This window comes from Corvus cornix, chromosome 9 (genome assembly GCF_000738735.6).
Source record: "Corvus cornix cornix isolate S_Up_H32 chromosome 9, ASM73873v5, whole genome shotgun sequence".
NCBI lineage: Eukaryota > Metazoa > Chordata > Aves > Passeriformes > Corvidae > Corvus > Corvus cornix.
Genome location: NC_046339.1, coordinates 7249996 through 7264913, shown reverse-complemented (window position 1 = coordinate 7264913; position 14918 = coordinate 7249996).

Sequence of the window (14918 nt, the reverse complement as noted above, 5' to 3'; positions counted from 1 at the left end):
AGCCGCGGCACCGCCGCGTTCTCCGGGCGCTGCCTGGAGCTTGTTCGCTTCCGAGGGAGTGACCTGGAACAGCACGGGCGGCTCTCGGTCGGGGCTCGGCCAGCGCTGCTGTGTCGGCATCGAGTTACGGCAGTCGGGTGCAAAGAAGGGCAACGGAGCTGGGGAGGGGGCTGGACACAAGTCCAGTGAGGAGCGGCTGCGGGAGCTGGGAGGGCTCAGCCTGGGGAAAACGAGGCTCAGGGGGGGACCTTATCGCTCTCTGCAACTCCCTGACAGGAGAGTGCAGCCGGGTGGGGTCAGGCTCTGCTCCCAGGGAGCCAGCGACAGGACCAGAGGGAACGGCCTCGAGCTGCTCCGCGGGAGGTTTAGGTTGGACATTTGGAAGAGTTTCTTCAGAGAAAGGGTGATTAGACATTGGAATGGGCTGTCCAGGGAGGTGGTGGAGCCGCCGTTCCTGGAGGTGTTTACCGAAAGATTGGATGTGCCGCTTGGTTCCATGCTCTAACTTACAAGGTGGTGTTGGGTCACGGGTTGGACTCGATAATCTCGGAAATCTTTTCCAACCCAGTTGGTTCCGTGATTCTGTGAATAAAGGAGAATGCGTGAGCCAGCAGAGCGGTGCAGGGCTGGGGCTCAGCTCCGCAGCGTTCCTAATCCCGATTTCTTGTCCCTAGGATAGGCTCCCCTCGGCACTTCCCACAGGTGACCCAGTGTGACACAGTGTGCGGGCAGAGATGTCCTGGATTTACTGAAACAGGGAACACAGGCGATTCCCTCGCGAGAAGGCGATGGGCTGAGGGCACAGCCAAGCTACTGCTACAGGCCTGGCGCCGGGCTCGGCTGCCCTGCTCTCCAGAGCTAACTTTAGATGCTAAAAACACACTTCATTCAGGAGGCTCTTCATGCTAATCACCTCTCCAGCTAATGGAGAAAGGTGCTTAAAACCAGCTGGAAATAATCCAAGCCTATTAGAAAGATCACAGTTTTTCAGCTCCCAAGAATAATTTGTCCCTGGCATCGAATTTAATAATTAATTTTAAAAGGTGGGTGGGGGAGAAAATCCCACTGCAAACAGCATAATGTCACTTCTCCCCTCAGTAACATGCTGAAGAAAAAATAGCAATCTGGCTGTCAGCAGATCAGGGACACTGACTCCTCTAGGAAGCAGCGTGACTGAGAGGGCAAGGATCATATCAAAGACTCTGGTCTCAGAAGCTCAGTTCAAAGCCAGTAGGGATATCACTGGTTTAGCAGACTTGGGGAAGACACTGGAAGGGCAAATTTATATTTCAGTTTCATTTCATGTCCCCCTGTTTTAATACAGAAGAAGATAAAGGAGGCACAACACTTACTATGTACCAAACAGCTGCCAGGATTTTGATTGAAAGTCTGCCTCATCTGTATGAGACCAGGTGTGCTCTTAGATTGCTGGTTACCATGGTGGGAAAACACTGTTAACACCAAATGGAAATTTCTAGACATTAAGACTAATTAGACATAGGTTGACATGGGAAGGTTAATGCACCTGCACGGATCCAGTGCAGACAGGAGCCTTTCCTGGGTGAATCATATGGCAAGTGCAGTGTCCCAAGCTGTGTGGCACAACTGCGTATAGAGGCAGTTTTATTTGAGGGAATGGTATTTTGAGTAAGAGTTAATTGGCGTTGCTTAGCAAATATAAGAGCTAGCAATAAAAAAAATATTAATAAAAAAAAGTAGTTTGAAGCATGGACTCTGCTTGAGTAAGCATTTCTCCAGTCTCATGTGCAGATACACACAGACAGTGTGCAAGAAATTAGACATTATGAATAAAGACTTTCGGTGTGTTACAACTTCCTATGTTACAACTTCTGGACTTACAACACCAGCAAAAATCACCGTCAAAGCAGAAACACCTACAACAGCAGATTCTTCTTACAGACATTTTCTCCTTTGTATAGAATCAATTGCATTTTAGGAAATTCAGTAATTTATAACACATTAATACACAGAAGGTAGATTACTTGTCCCTGAACATGAGGGCTAATTTCATATTTAAAGTGATCCATTCTTAAACTGGGCCCAACACATTCTGAAATTATCTTAAGCAAACTAAGTTACCCCAAAGAATTCCATCTTCAGAAACAGCTTTACCTGAGCAGAGTATGTAAGCATGAACTTGTAATTTTTGTTCCTATTTTTCAGGTTATAGTAATGAACTGAGAAACAATGTAAGAGACTGTGACATATTGTACATTGTTCCACCTCACCCAGGGCACAAACAAGCTTTTGCATGCTTTTCTCTCCCAGGTTACTTCCTGGATATTCAATGTGACTTTAAAAATACCTCCGTGTCTTTTCAGTGGTGGGAGTTTTCTGCTTTTCTTTTCATTCTTTGCTTGCTTTATTTCAGTTACCCAATAGGAAATGCTTTTGATAAAATGGTAAAGCAGCTGCCACAGTTCAGGCAGGAATAATGATAAATGGAAGAATATGGAATAAATCCAGGGCTATATATACTGCTCAGGAGATGCCAGGTCTGAGGAGGGGGCATGCTCCATACGCTGTTAATCCTCTGTTCCGTTGATTTAGGAACTGTCTGGATGAGTAGTGCTGATCCCATCTGCTTAAGTAAAAGAAGAGGGTGGGCAGGAGTGTCCTGATTCTGCAGGAGAAAGCGATACAAGTCAACATCTCACCCTGCTGGAGGAGAAACACTCCAGATACTTTGAAACCAGACTTGTCTGAGCACGCTCGATGTAGATCTTCTGACAGTTCAGTGCATCCCAAAACTCCTAAAATTTTGTGCAGCTCACAAAATCCATCATTCAGCCTTTAACTCCCACAATAAAAAGATGATGAATTTACACCATGTCGGCTTTGAACCCAGAGTCAAACTCGCAGTGCTATTGCCCCTGAACAACCCAAACACTGATAGGCATGGTAGAATTTCAAAGCGGGTAAGTGAAATACTAAGCAGATTTTCATTCAAATCCAGTGAGCACAGCTTGAATGCAACAAGGTCAAGCTGCTCCTCAAATGTTTCCAAGTGTCCAATATCGCTGGTGAAGCTTACAAGAAAATCTCATGCAGGAAAGGATTTTGTGCTCAGAGCCACATTTTATCACTGATAAAAAGATTAGATTCTTCAAGATCATACATGTCAGATTATTATTCTCTGTAAATTTTGGGCACATCTGAAGAAAAATTTTAGCCTGTTGCAAACTGGAGCGAAATATTCAACTAAATATGTCCTTTCGGCTAAGAATGAGGAAGCTCATAGTAGTAATGAGAATGAATATGAAGAGTTGTACTTCCAGCTGTGTTAGATTTATGGAAAATTCTGCCAAAAGCAGTCCTGCTGCCTAGACTTGCTAATTTATGAAGCAGCAAAGAGACTGTCCAATATCCAAGATATTATTTTAGCTCAAGACTGATGAAGTGACCTTCAGCACAGAATAACTGCTAGCCAGTTAATAGCCCTACTGTGAGGAAAACACAATGTCTGCAGGTATAATCACCAAATATGATGGAGGAAGTGTGAAGACAACCCCAAACTCAGAGTGATGGAGCAACCCAAACCATGCCCATTCAAACATTTCCCTTTGTAACAAGTGCATTGTTCAGTCCAGCTTTGGCACAGTCTGTAAGAGAGTACGGTTTCAGTGATGTAGACTTATCTGGAGTGTGCTCAGGACCTGTTTTTGGTGTCAAGGACCTTCTCAGATTTCTAGAAACACATAGACAAAGAATAGTCAGTTGCATGTTATAAATATGCGAAGACAGACTGCAGGAACCGCCTGGGCTCTGAATCGACACTTAGACACTGCTGGAGTACAATGAGAATAATGGTGAAGAAATGTCAATGGAGACCCCCCTCTGAGTCCTGTGGATTTCTGTCAGGCTGCAGGCAGTGGCACTGCTGAGCCTTTGTATGCTGTGAGTTCAGCTTGTGCACCCAGTGCAGCGTTTTGTGCCTGCAGAGTAGTGAAAAGTGCATAAAGGTTTCAGGTGAAACTGAAAAGGTTACTGGAGAGAACATTGCCCTTGACATTTTTTTACCCTAAATCTGAAAACCAGGTTGTGGTGAATGAAAGTTTGCTTATTTGGCAGGAGCCCCAGTCAGGCAACTTAGCAGCAATCATGACACAGACGATATGTACACACCCACCTGTACAGTTTGCAATACATCCAGAAATCCTGCCTGCAGAGCAAATTCCTGTGATACATGAGGGCTCAGCAGCAGCCATGCTGAGCAGACAGGGTTTTGTGAGGTTTTCATGGATTTTCCAGCTTCTAACACTCCACAGACTGGCATTATCTCCCTCTTTACAGCAAGGGAGAGTCATCCTGGACTTCAAGTTTTAGAGTGATTGCACCTTAAAGCAGCATCAAAACTTTACAGTCAGCAGAGTAGATCACATCCTTAGAGCCCAAAATTACACTTCCACGGTGTAGCAAAATACAATGTGAATATTTGGCCTCAAGGCTGCATGTACTAGAAGGACATCTTTAGGCATGCAACTTCTCTTTGTTATTAAGTCTCTTGTTTGTAATAGAGGAGTATTCACGTTTTCATTATAAAATTATTTTTCCAGCAATTTGCATCTTTATAACTGTCATAGAACATGTATGAACTTTCAAAAGTTGTTCAAAGAAGTCTCTAAAAATATTTTGAATATCTAAACCAGTTGGAGATCTTCTATTTCTGGTAAAACAACCCACTTACTTATGTATCTCGTGGTCAGTTTCTCTAACATTCTATTTGTGCAACATGTGCAATAAATACTGCCTAAAGAGCAATGTACAAAAATCAGAAGTTGTTTTCTCAATTGCTTGCAATGAACCAGGCATGTAACCATTGTCACAAACTAATTAGCAGCCTCTTTATTTCTTTTAAATTTGTCACTATTTAAACTACACTAAAACTAAAATCTTGAAACTGTTTTAATTAACTTATGAAGAGCTAAACAGTTGGCAATACAAATTCACACTACAGATTAATGATCTTTGCTTTTGCTCCCATTTAATGCATGAGCATGCCTTGAAAACAAATAAAATGTACCAAAATTATTTTTGTCTTTAGCAGGTGAAACTCTCATTAAAAATGATAAGCTGAATTGGTGTGATATGATTTCCAATTAATTTTTATCTCAATAAGAATTGTTTGGAAATACAGTGATTAAGAAATACTTTTAGAAACAGAAAGAGAATTTAATTACAGAATTATCTGGTTGATATAATTCCAGTAAGTAACAGCCATAAGTAGATATTCATTAGTCTCTCAACAGATCAGGTTTGTTTTTCCTACCAACCAAAAGCAGAGGCCAGATGGAACAGTGAAATGCCAAACTGATGTATGTATATGATATTTATTTGTTCAAATATTTGGTGAATTCCTCACAGTGTTAAATCCAGAAAGCTGGAATGACTTGTAAGTAAATTAATGAGCCATGAAAAAAAAAATTATATCTGCTCTGAACTTAATAATTATCTTTAGGTTTGTAATTTATTGATAGATGTTTCCATTTTCTGTCATAAAACTTTTAAAATCTGTAAGTAAAACCTGTTGCCTGGTGTTCCAGTCTGCCTTTTGGCTCAGTGAAGAAATTACAAAGGCTGAGACAAAAACAGCTGTTACTGGTTTTAATGGGCAGTTTTGTGCCTCTGAGAGATTTTGGATGGAGACTTTGTGGATTTCCACTGACTTCAGCAGGTTTCAGGTCAAGCATGGAAGGCAGGAATTGGTTAATTAAACTTTCTTTGCTTGCCCTGCTGTCTATAATTATGATTTAATCCAAACACATCAATACATTCAAGTGTCAAAGTCCAGACATGGTTTGACTGGGGCTTCTGGAATATAAGAAATATGCAGCTGTTGATTTCCTCTTGATTCTTGTCTTATTAAGGCAGTTGAACAAAATACATAATCACAGGGAATAGAGGTTCTGAAACAGATTAAAATCTAAAGCAGAAACAGGAGGAGGGAGCCTGAAATGTGAAAAAAAACCCAACTTCTGTGAAATAAAGATATTTATATGTGCAGGTAAAGGCCATGACTTAGAGCAGAAGGGACCCCTGCCAAAAGTACAGCAACTGCTCTCTTACAAAAATACCCAAATCAAACCAAAAACCCCAACCTCCAATACTGTGTCCCAAATCAAGCACAGAGACAACCTGAAATGCAAGGCATGCATTCCATGCATCTCTCTTTTGTAGCACATTTTATGACACTGATACCAAATTCTGTTTTTTAAGATATTGGCAGCTAAAGTCAAAGAATGTACCTAAGAAGGTGTCAAAAACCCATAACTTAGGCATCTGAATACCTTTGTGATTCTGGCCTAAGAATGGATGATAATTAGTATACCACAAATTAAGTTCTTACATATGCAAATGAAATTTTTTGCTATCACAACTAATTACAGCTGTAGCTCTGTGCTGAGTTGATTGGGAGTGAGAAATAAACATACAAATCTAAACCACTGGTGTTTAATACTCCCCTCTTGTAATTGTGATGTTCTGATCCTCCTACAACTGGCAAATATATACATGAGAGACTGTGTGTATGAGCGTAGGAGAACAGTAAGTGGGAGAAAGAAATCCAGATTTTTCCATCTGTACAAAATGTCAGCGTACTGCCTATAAAAAGGCATCAACAAAATCCTTATAGGCACAATTCAGGCTACTTGAGTTCTAATCTGTATCTTCACTGACAGAGAGGGTTAATCAAAGCTCCAATACAGTGTTTCCTTAGTTGAGAAGCTGGAAGGAAATTATGTAGCACTTTCAGAAATGCTGTAAGGCCTGTGTAGTGCCAGATACTGTATGTGCAATTGAAAGTTTAAATAGAAGGTTAATAGCCCAGGAAAAGGTTGGTCCTGAAAAGTAACAGTCAAGCTGATGTGGTTGAACTGCCTGTTTTCCCCCCTGCTGCCAGAATGTGCCTTTGAGAAATTTTAGTGGCAGCCAGGAAAACAGATTATTGTCAGGTCCTCCAATGCAGCCTGCTATTTTTTTTGTCTTTCACATCTCTAACCTGGTTTCTAATCTCATCATGCAAATTTAGCGCTTCACTTCTTTAAAGCTGGAAAAGCCCGCCTTGTGTTAGGAGTGATCACAAAGTACATCTGAAAAATATGAAGTACAGTTTTTCTTCAAAATTGATAAATTTAAATAATGTTCAGCATCCAAAGAGAGTTCTGGCTCCTGCAATCCAGAAGAGGTTTGGAAATTTCAAACGGGAGAAGTGGTTTTCCCCAGACTGTGAGGGTTATTTTGGCATTGGGTGCCAAGATAAAAGGAAAAGCCTTCCCTACACAGAGCTAGAAGTGCCTTCTTGTATGGATAATTTACAGGGTCAGGTGGTGAGAAGCTATAGAGAGTCTTTGACAAATCAGTTGTGGCAAAGTGCTCTACCAGCAGCACATAAAGGGAGGAGACATGACAGGGAAAGGATAGGGGAAAGTAGATTAGAATACACAATATTTCCAGTAAGACCAAATGAAGGTATCAAAATATACGAAGGGCTACTGTGGAACTCTAAGATATAATGGCAGGCTCTGAGCAATAGTTCCTGCTGGTTTCTAAAATGGCCCATAAACCTCTGTATTCAACTTCAGAAATTGCACCTCACACAGCTGGGAGATGAAACTGTCATTTTGGTCTCTAATAGCAGTGTTAGCTATTAGAGATCGCAGCAGCCTGGATATACAAATCCTTTTTTTACCCCCAAAGAAAACATATTATTGCTTTGATCACAGAGAAGAAAAATATATTGTAAAGTAAGATAAGAGTACAAGAGCTGCTTAGCTTCGCTGATACCAGAATGGAAATGCAGACACTTTTTTTTTTTGTAATTGGAAATAGTGCAGACACTGTTTTGTAACAAGAAAAAAGGAAAATCATTATTAGCAAAAATCTGTAGATTCTTTAGGCGGAAAAATATACAGCATAAATTGTTTACATTTTCGGTAGGGAGCGTCCCTCGGTGCATCAAGCTGTCACACAGCTTAGCAGCATGAGACATCTTAGTGATTAAATGCTGGCTCCCTGGAAAAACCCAAAAAACAAAACAAATGAATTTTTCAGTGGAGAAAGCCACTGTTCTCTTGTACAGTGGCTCTCACAGCTGAAAAGAGGCAGCAGCAGGGTGGTAGAAATCAAAGTCTCTCAGCAGGTGAACTGTAGTTTGAATGTACCACTTTGCAGGGTATCTTTATCTGCCTTTGGTCTCACTCCTCTGTTGGGGTAAAATACACTATTACTTACAAGTTTGATTTCAGCTGTTGGCTATGCAACATGATGGAGCTTGGAAAGCAATTATTACAGCCCTTCACTTATTTTACTTGGAAGACCCAAACCAAGCAGAGTTAACCCAGTTACTCAGATGCATGAAATCAGAACAGTGACAAAGCAAGAGTAGCAAAGGCCACCTGCGTGTGGAAGAGAAGGTGAGCCAGATGGTGGGCAAAACAGGAGTGCCGGGGTCAGGGCTGGGGACAATGATCAGGGTCAGACACAGCCCAGTGGTTGCCCAGTGGCCCCTCAGTGATGACACAGCTCCAGCTGAACAGCCAGCCCATGGGTTTGGGTCTAGGATCAAGCTGGAGGCCAGAGCTCAGTGGAGACACAACTGCAACAGGGCTGAAGAATAATGTGGGGAAAGTTATAATAAACCCTCAACTTAACAGGGTAAGCAGGGGCAGGCCCTCACTTCTAGTTCTCTTCATAGCAGTTCTTTGCAGTGAAGAAGCTGATCTTGAGCTCAGCCCACTAAACCCCTTAACTCATCCAACTAAACTCCATAAGGACATGTACTCAAGGCCCTGGCATAAACTCAGGCTTAGCTCTTTGGCCAGAGCAAAAGCACTTGTAGCAGATGGTACAGGTCCATTTCGTCATGCAGGTGCTTGTATGTGACTCATCAGGAGTCTGAAAAGCAGAATTATCTGTATTTCTTGCAAATTTCACACTCTGTTATGCCCCAGCTGTTCACTGTCCCACCCATACGTTACCACATGAAAAGTCAGCTTAGGCTTACTTCAACTGGTATAAAATCAGTATTTTTTTATGGGTGACTTAGTAATGTTTACCCACTTCTGTTTTCTTTATGCTGTTTGCAGTTCCAAATGGGTCCCATTCAGCAGCTGATCATGAAAAATACTCTCCTTAGGTCAAAGAAAGCAATGAGCAGTCCAGCACTGTCACATGGGGCTGATGAAATGCGTGAGTTGACACTTGACAGGACAGCGATTATCCCAGAGTTTAATAACATGTTAATCATCTTAAGAGTCATTATTTGCTCCCAGGCACATACTGTACTCCCACAGTGACATTAAAAAAATCCCCAACAAAACAAACCAGAGGATATTTTTACAGGGCAAAACACACTGGAAAACTAAAAAGATGCTGTCTATGAAAACAGTCTCTTCAACTGTCTAGAACACAAAAACACCAGAACAGTGATTCTCTTTTGCACTGCTCTGTGCTGCTCACCCCAAATGATTTTGGATATAATTGCATAGACTTTTATTTACTACATTTAATAATAATGTGAATGTGAACATGCAGTGTAGTCTTGGCATATGAACACAAACAGCAAACACTTCCTCCCACACCTTATGTTTCTTATTAGGTTGCAAAGGTTCCTGTGGGAAATCTGTGTTTGATTCATCTTTAGGTGACACACCTAACTGTGTCTTCCGACAGAGTTGTCAGTGCCAGGTGCAGCAGTGGCTTTAATACTTTTTATCTGCTTTATCTGTGATTTGAGGTCACAACTACTTTCACATATGATACCAAACAATCTGGAGGCTTTTAATTTTATCTGAACCTGCCTGAACTAGAGGTGGGATATGATACCACGGGAGGTTGCAACGGACAGTAAATGTTTGATTTGGGCATTTTCAGTCTAAGAATATTCCTTAAAAGAGTGTTCAAGTTAGACAGACCCATCTAGCCCACAGAGAGACTGCTCCTTCCCAAGGAACTCACTGATCCTATTTGGTGAAGATGGTCCCACTGGCACAGTATGGCAAAAGAGGAATGAGACAGTGACAGTCAGAAGCTTTGTCTGAAGCCCAGGCAAAGACAGTGAGACACTTAGTGCTCCCATGAAGAAAATCCCTGAGGACCAGAACAGAAAGTCATTGAGTTATCAAAAAGTCAATCCAGAAGGAAAGCCACAATCTGCAAACTCACCAACAGGAAAGACAGACATTATTTTTCAAATCTCATTTCACTTTGGAGTTATTATAGATAGGGAAGTTAACTACTATAGATCCTATTCTAATACAAATGACTTATGAATTTCAAAGCCTTTGGGGGATACTCCCTCAGCGTAGATCTATACAGACTCATCTGGGAGATAGGACTGGTCCCAGGCCCTGTCATGGGTCTGAACTGCATTTGTTTGGAGTTTATTTGGAGTTTATTTTCCCCCAGCCAAGCATTAACAGCCAGCCCAGTCCTTGCTGCTGCCTCATAAGGCACTTACACAACGCAGATTAATGGGAATTGGTGAGAAGGTCATGTCCTGATACTAATGGAAATGAATATCTTTATTCAAGACTTCGTCCAAGTCTTCAAGCAATGAGGTTCAAATAGTTCCCTGGGAGATTTTTACAAGTTCATTTCTGTATCAGGGTTTTTATCATAGTATTCAGCTTAAATTTTAATTTCTTCCTTCTTTCTGCCTTAGAACATTCTAAAGAATTCCTCTCCTTTCTTGCTGCTTTCCCATTTGTAGACTGCTGGCAAGTTCTTTGCTTTCAACCACTTAACCTTCTTTTCACCAGCCTATAAATATTGATCCATTCCAACCTTTCTTTCTGTCTATACAAAAATCCCTCTGTAGTTATTTCTGCCCTACGCTGAATGTTTGTTGCAATGAGCTACCTAGAAACCCATGTATTCTTCTGCCAGTTATATGGAGATGAACAATGCCTCCTTATTCATGCTGCATGAGCACAGGCATTCCAACAATTTCTCAGTCCTTCATGTTACTCCTTCCCAGATTTGTCCATCACAGTGAGTATGTACAACATGAACTCTTTTCCTTGAGATTAACTGGCATTTTATCTGGTTGAATTCAATTTTTTTTGCATTTCATCAAGATTCTGAGACCTCCAAGGAGCAGACTATTTGCTTCCCAGTTTCTTTCTGTACTTTTTCCGTAACTCATCCAGAGTGCATCCAAAGCACATGCGGGAGGTTTCATTAACATGGGATTTATGTCTTTGTTCTTAGTGACTGTATTTTCCCAGGAGCTACAAGTGATCTCTGCTGTACAATTAATCACCTTATTCTAACCCAGCATTCGTCCATTTACCAAACTGCATCTTGATGTTACTCTTGACTCACCATTAGCTTCAGGAAACAAACAACTGTTTGGCTACATTAAAAGGTATCATAGCAGTTGAATCTTATTTCAGGAATGGAAACATCTGCAATTTTGGTGTATATATGAGCAGATATATTTATGAAAATGAGTATGATTCACTGCACAGATGAAAATTTTATATTTCATAGTCATCATTTCATAGTTCATATTTCAATCAGATTTTAGTAATGGAGTATTGCTTGCAGCAATAGGTCTGGCAAGCTTGCAGCTGTAGTCATTGCTATAATACATTGTGAAGCCATAGTATAAATTGCCCTGGATGATGACCTGAAATCAAGAATTTAAAATTCAAAATGGGAATTAAAAATAGAGGAAAATATTTTAGAGGGAATTTTTTTTTGAGCTCAGTTCAACTTAAAATGCAAATTCCTAATAATGGAATCTGTCTCAGTAGTCATAAACTACTTGTACTTAATATCTACATACAAAAAGAAGCCTGAAAATCTGTTTGAGGGATTATTCTTAGATGAGTTGTCTGTTGAGAAGAAATTTTCCTTCTGTATTCCCACCAGAGCAAATGAGATGCCACTGAGCTTTGGAAACGGTGCCCATAGCCACCTGCATCTATGTGGCCTTAGTCTAGTCCATCCTTGGATTTAGACAAAAAAAGGATCCATGTAGCAAAATCTCACTGTTTAGATCTTACAGCACCTGCTAAAAACATCTGATTATTGCTATTTAGCTAGAATCTTCTCTCTTCATTCTTGTGTGTTTCCTCAAACTCGTCCTCACAAAAGGTCACGGAATAGAAGAAAGTCCTCTCTTTTTGTGAACCTGGTATAATCCTATCGATTTACCTTGTGTTCAACCCAGTTAATTTCAATTTACCCTTTTGTGATTTGTTTCCCTCAAAGGTAATAAACCTATGCTAACCATTTTACTCCCAGCTATTATTTGTTTTGTCAAACACCAGGGGAGAAAAAGGAATGGTGATCTCCTGTGCTGTGCCTCAAGGCAATGCAGCACAGAAATCCCAGCCCACAGCTTACACAGAGCTGGGGCAATGCAGCTGCTCCTGGGATGTGACCACACTGTGTGACACCTGTGGTTGGTTCCTGTCACCCAGTTCCCTGGGAACTCCTGCCCTATGGCTCCATATGGGCTGTAGCATAATTTAGGATCCTCCCATCAATACACAGTCTGATCTATGATATATCTTTCAGTTTTGATATGGCTTTTACACAGAAATCCTGCAGGCAGCTCTCCCTGGCAGCTGGTGCTCTGTGAGGAGAACCCATCACTGTGACCAGCATTGGACACTCAGTGCACACTGCACCGAGACGGACGGATCTGGCACTGGTGAGGTGCCAAATCTGAGGTAATGAAGAACACCAGCTTCCCAAGCAGACTCATTAGTTCAGGAACATTGTGTTAGAGAAGTTTCACTGCTCTCCATTTCTTAGTGTGGCTTAGATGTGCCCCTCGTGACACCTGAGCATGAGAAGTTCCTTCCCGGCTGGGACTCTCTTCTGTGGCCGATGTAACAACAGAACCTGTGGACTTCACCACACACAAGACATAAGAAATCAGGAGAGATTAGGATATATGATAATGTAATCTGTAAGCCCCTGGATCAAGGATATGTTGAAGTGATGTTGAACAGGGATGCATTGTTAAGGAATGGCCTCTGCATTCTCTTGTCATCTTTCTCTGGATGTATTTTGAAGTGTTCTCCTCAAAACATGCTGAAATCCCCATGGATTCCAAAAGCTACATAACTGTCCACAACTCTTCTGATAATACTGATGTAGGAAGGTCAGAATGTGATGACAGCAAACAATACTGAAGTCATAGCACTTGGGGCAGCAGTGAATTTAGCCCAAATGCATTATCTCACTATTATATTTATTTATATCTCACTATTATATTTTATACTGAAACTGTACCCATGACTAATGAGGTATAATTTGGTGTTCCTTTGTGTATAAACTGAATGTTCTCTCTAAAACCCAGTTGCAGTGGCTACCTGTATCAGTGATAACTTTTTCAGCCAGCAGCCATTTCAGGTCATTGCTGAGTTTGAGGCCTGTGGCTTAGAGCAAAAGAATCATTTGAGAAAAGCTAATCTCAGGAGTCTGGTATTAGGTGGCAAAGTAGGGCTGAAATGTATCACACTGTGGCCTCCACATTACCCCTATTTCAGATCAGGCAAACACTTTTCCAAGGAAAAAACATAACTAGATCCAGTACCCGTATCATTTCACTTAGATCTGTAGCAAACAGCCCAATATATGATTGTTGACCAACTCAAAAATAGCTTCAGCTACAAGTAATAAGAAACAGGTTAGAGCAGGGCATAGAGCCTGGAGATTTTACCAGGCAGCAGATCAAACAGCTGAACTCTTGACAGACTCTGCTGCTTCCCTTTGCCTGCTGTTTCCTGGAACAGCAAATTCAGGAGCCATTTGTGAGTTGCTGGCCAGTTCACCCTCACAAATCATTAATGTCACATCTGAACTTTCAAATGTCACAATGGAAACAGCAAAAAAAAAAAAAATTCCAACTCAGAAGTTTCCTGTATCTCAAAGGATTGTTTCCTTGTACTTTCTGGACTTGTTTTTGTAAGTGTGTTTCAGGTAGTTGACAGTTTGACATAAGTTTGGGTGGAAAAATGTATATGGAAAAGCTCTTAAAATGTTCTCTTACAGTTATTCCACTGAATAAATATTTTTATTGTGGCCAAGCATCAAATGCAAAGTGGCATTTCCTGAGTTCTTGCTGAGGGCTTTCAAATTTTCTTTTCTTGAGGAATTTAGTGTGATTCCCACAGTTCCCCAGGGAACTAATGCATTTTACTCTGGCAAGAACCACAAGGATGTAAAGCTCTATAGGCTCGTATTTTATAAACCATTTTACTCATTGATTTTGTGCCTTAAGGAATCCAGAGTTCAGAATAGCCTTTTGTGTGCCACAACAATGAGGCGACCAGCCGGTGACATTTATAAATCTGCTGTTAATTGCTTGTATGCCTGGGCTCTAATGCTTAAGTGCTTTGAGTCACGTATCTAATGAGGTCGCAACTAAAACTTGCCAGAGATGAGGCAGTGGGGAAATCACCACAGAGGGATGAAGAGCCAAAGTCTCCTGGCTGCCGGCTCTCCAGGTCCTTGCTGATTGATCAGTGCAGCCTGAGGCTGGGGAGGGTTACCTGGGACACCACTGCTGCTGTTCCTGCTCCCTCTCGTGTCACCAGGGCACTGTTTATTTCTGGAACATCTTGTTAATGCCAGTCCCCAGCTGTGAAGAGCAAAGATGCCAACAACAAGAGCTCACCTCTGTTGCTCATGAGCAAACTCTTAACAGGAGTCCAGCTCTTCGGATCTAATGATAGGCAAAATCTCCCTCTCGGCTGACTGTGAAGAGGAACGGAGCAAATCTCACCTGACTCAGAGCTAGAATTTGACTGAGATTATTGTCTGCTGGAGACACACAATATATATTTTTTCTTTAGGTACTTAAATATCTGGCTTTTTGATAGCCTGCATCTTTAAAAATATTAAAAATATCATCAGTGCTCTGAAATTATTAAAACAGG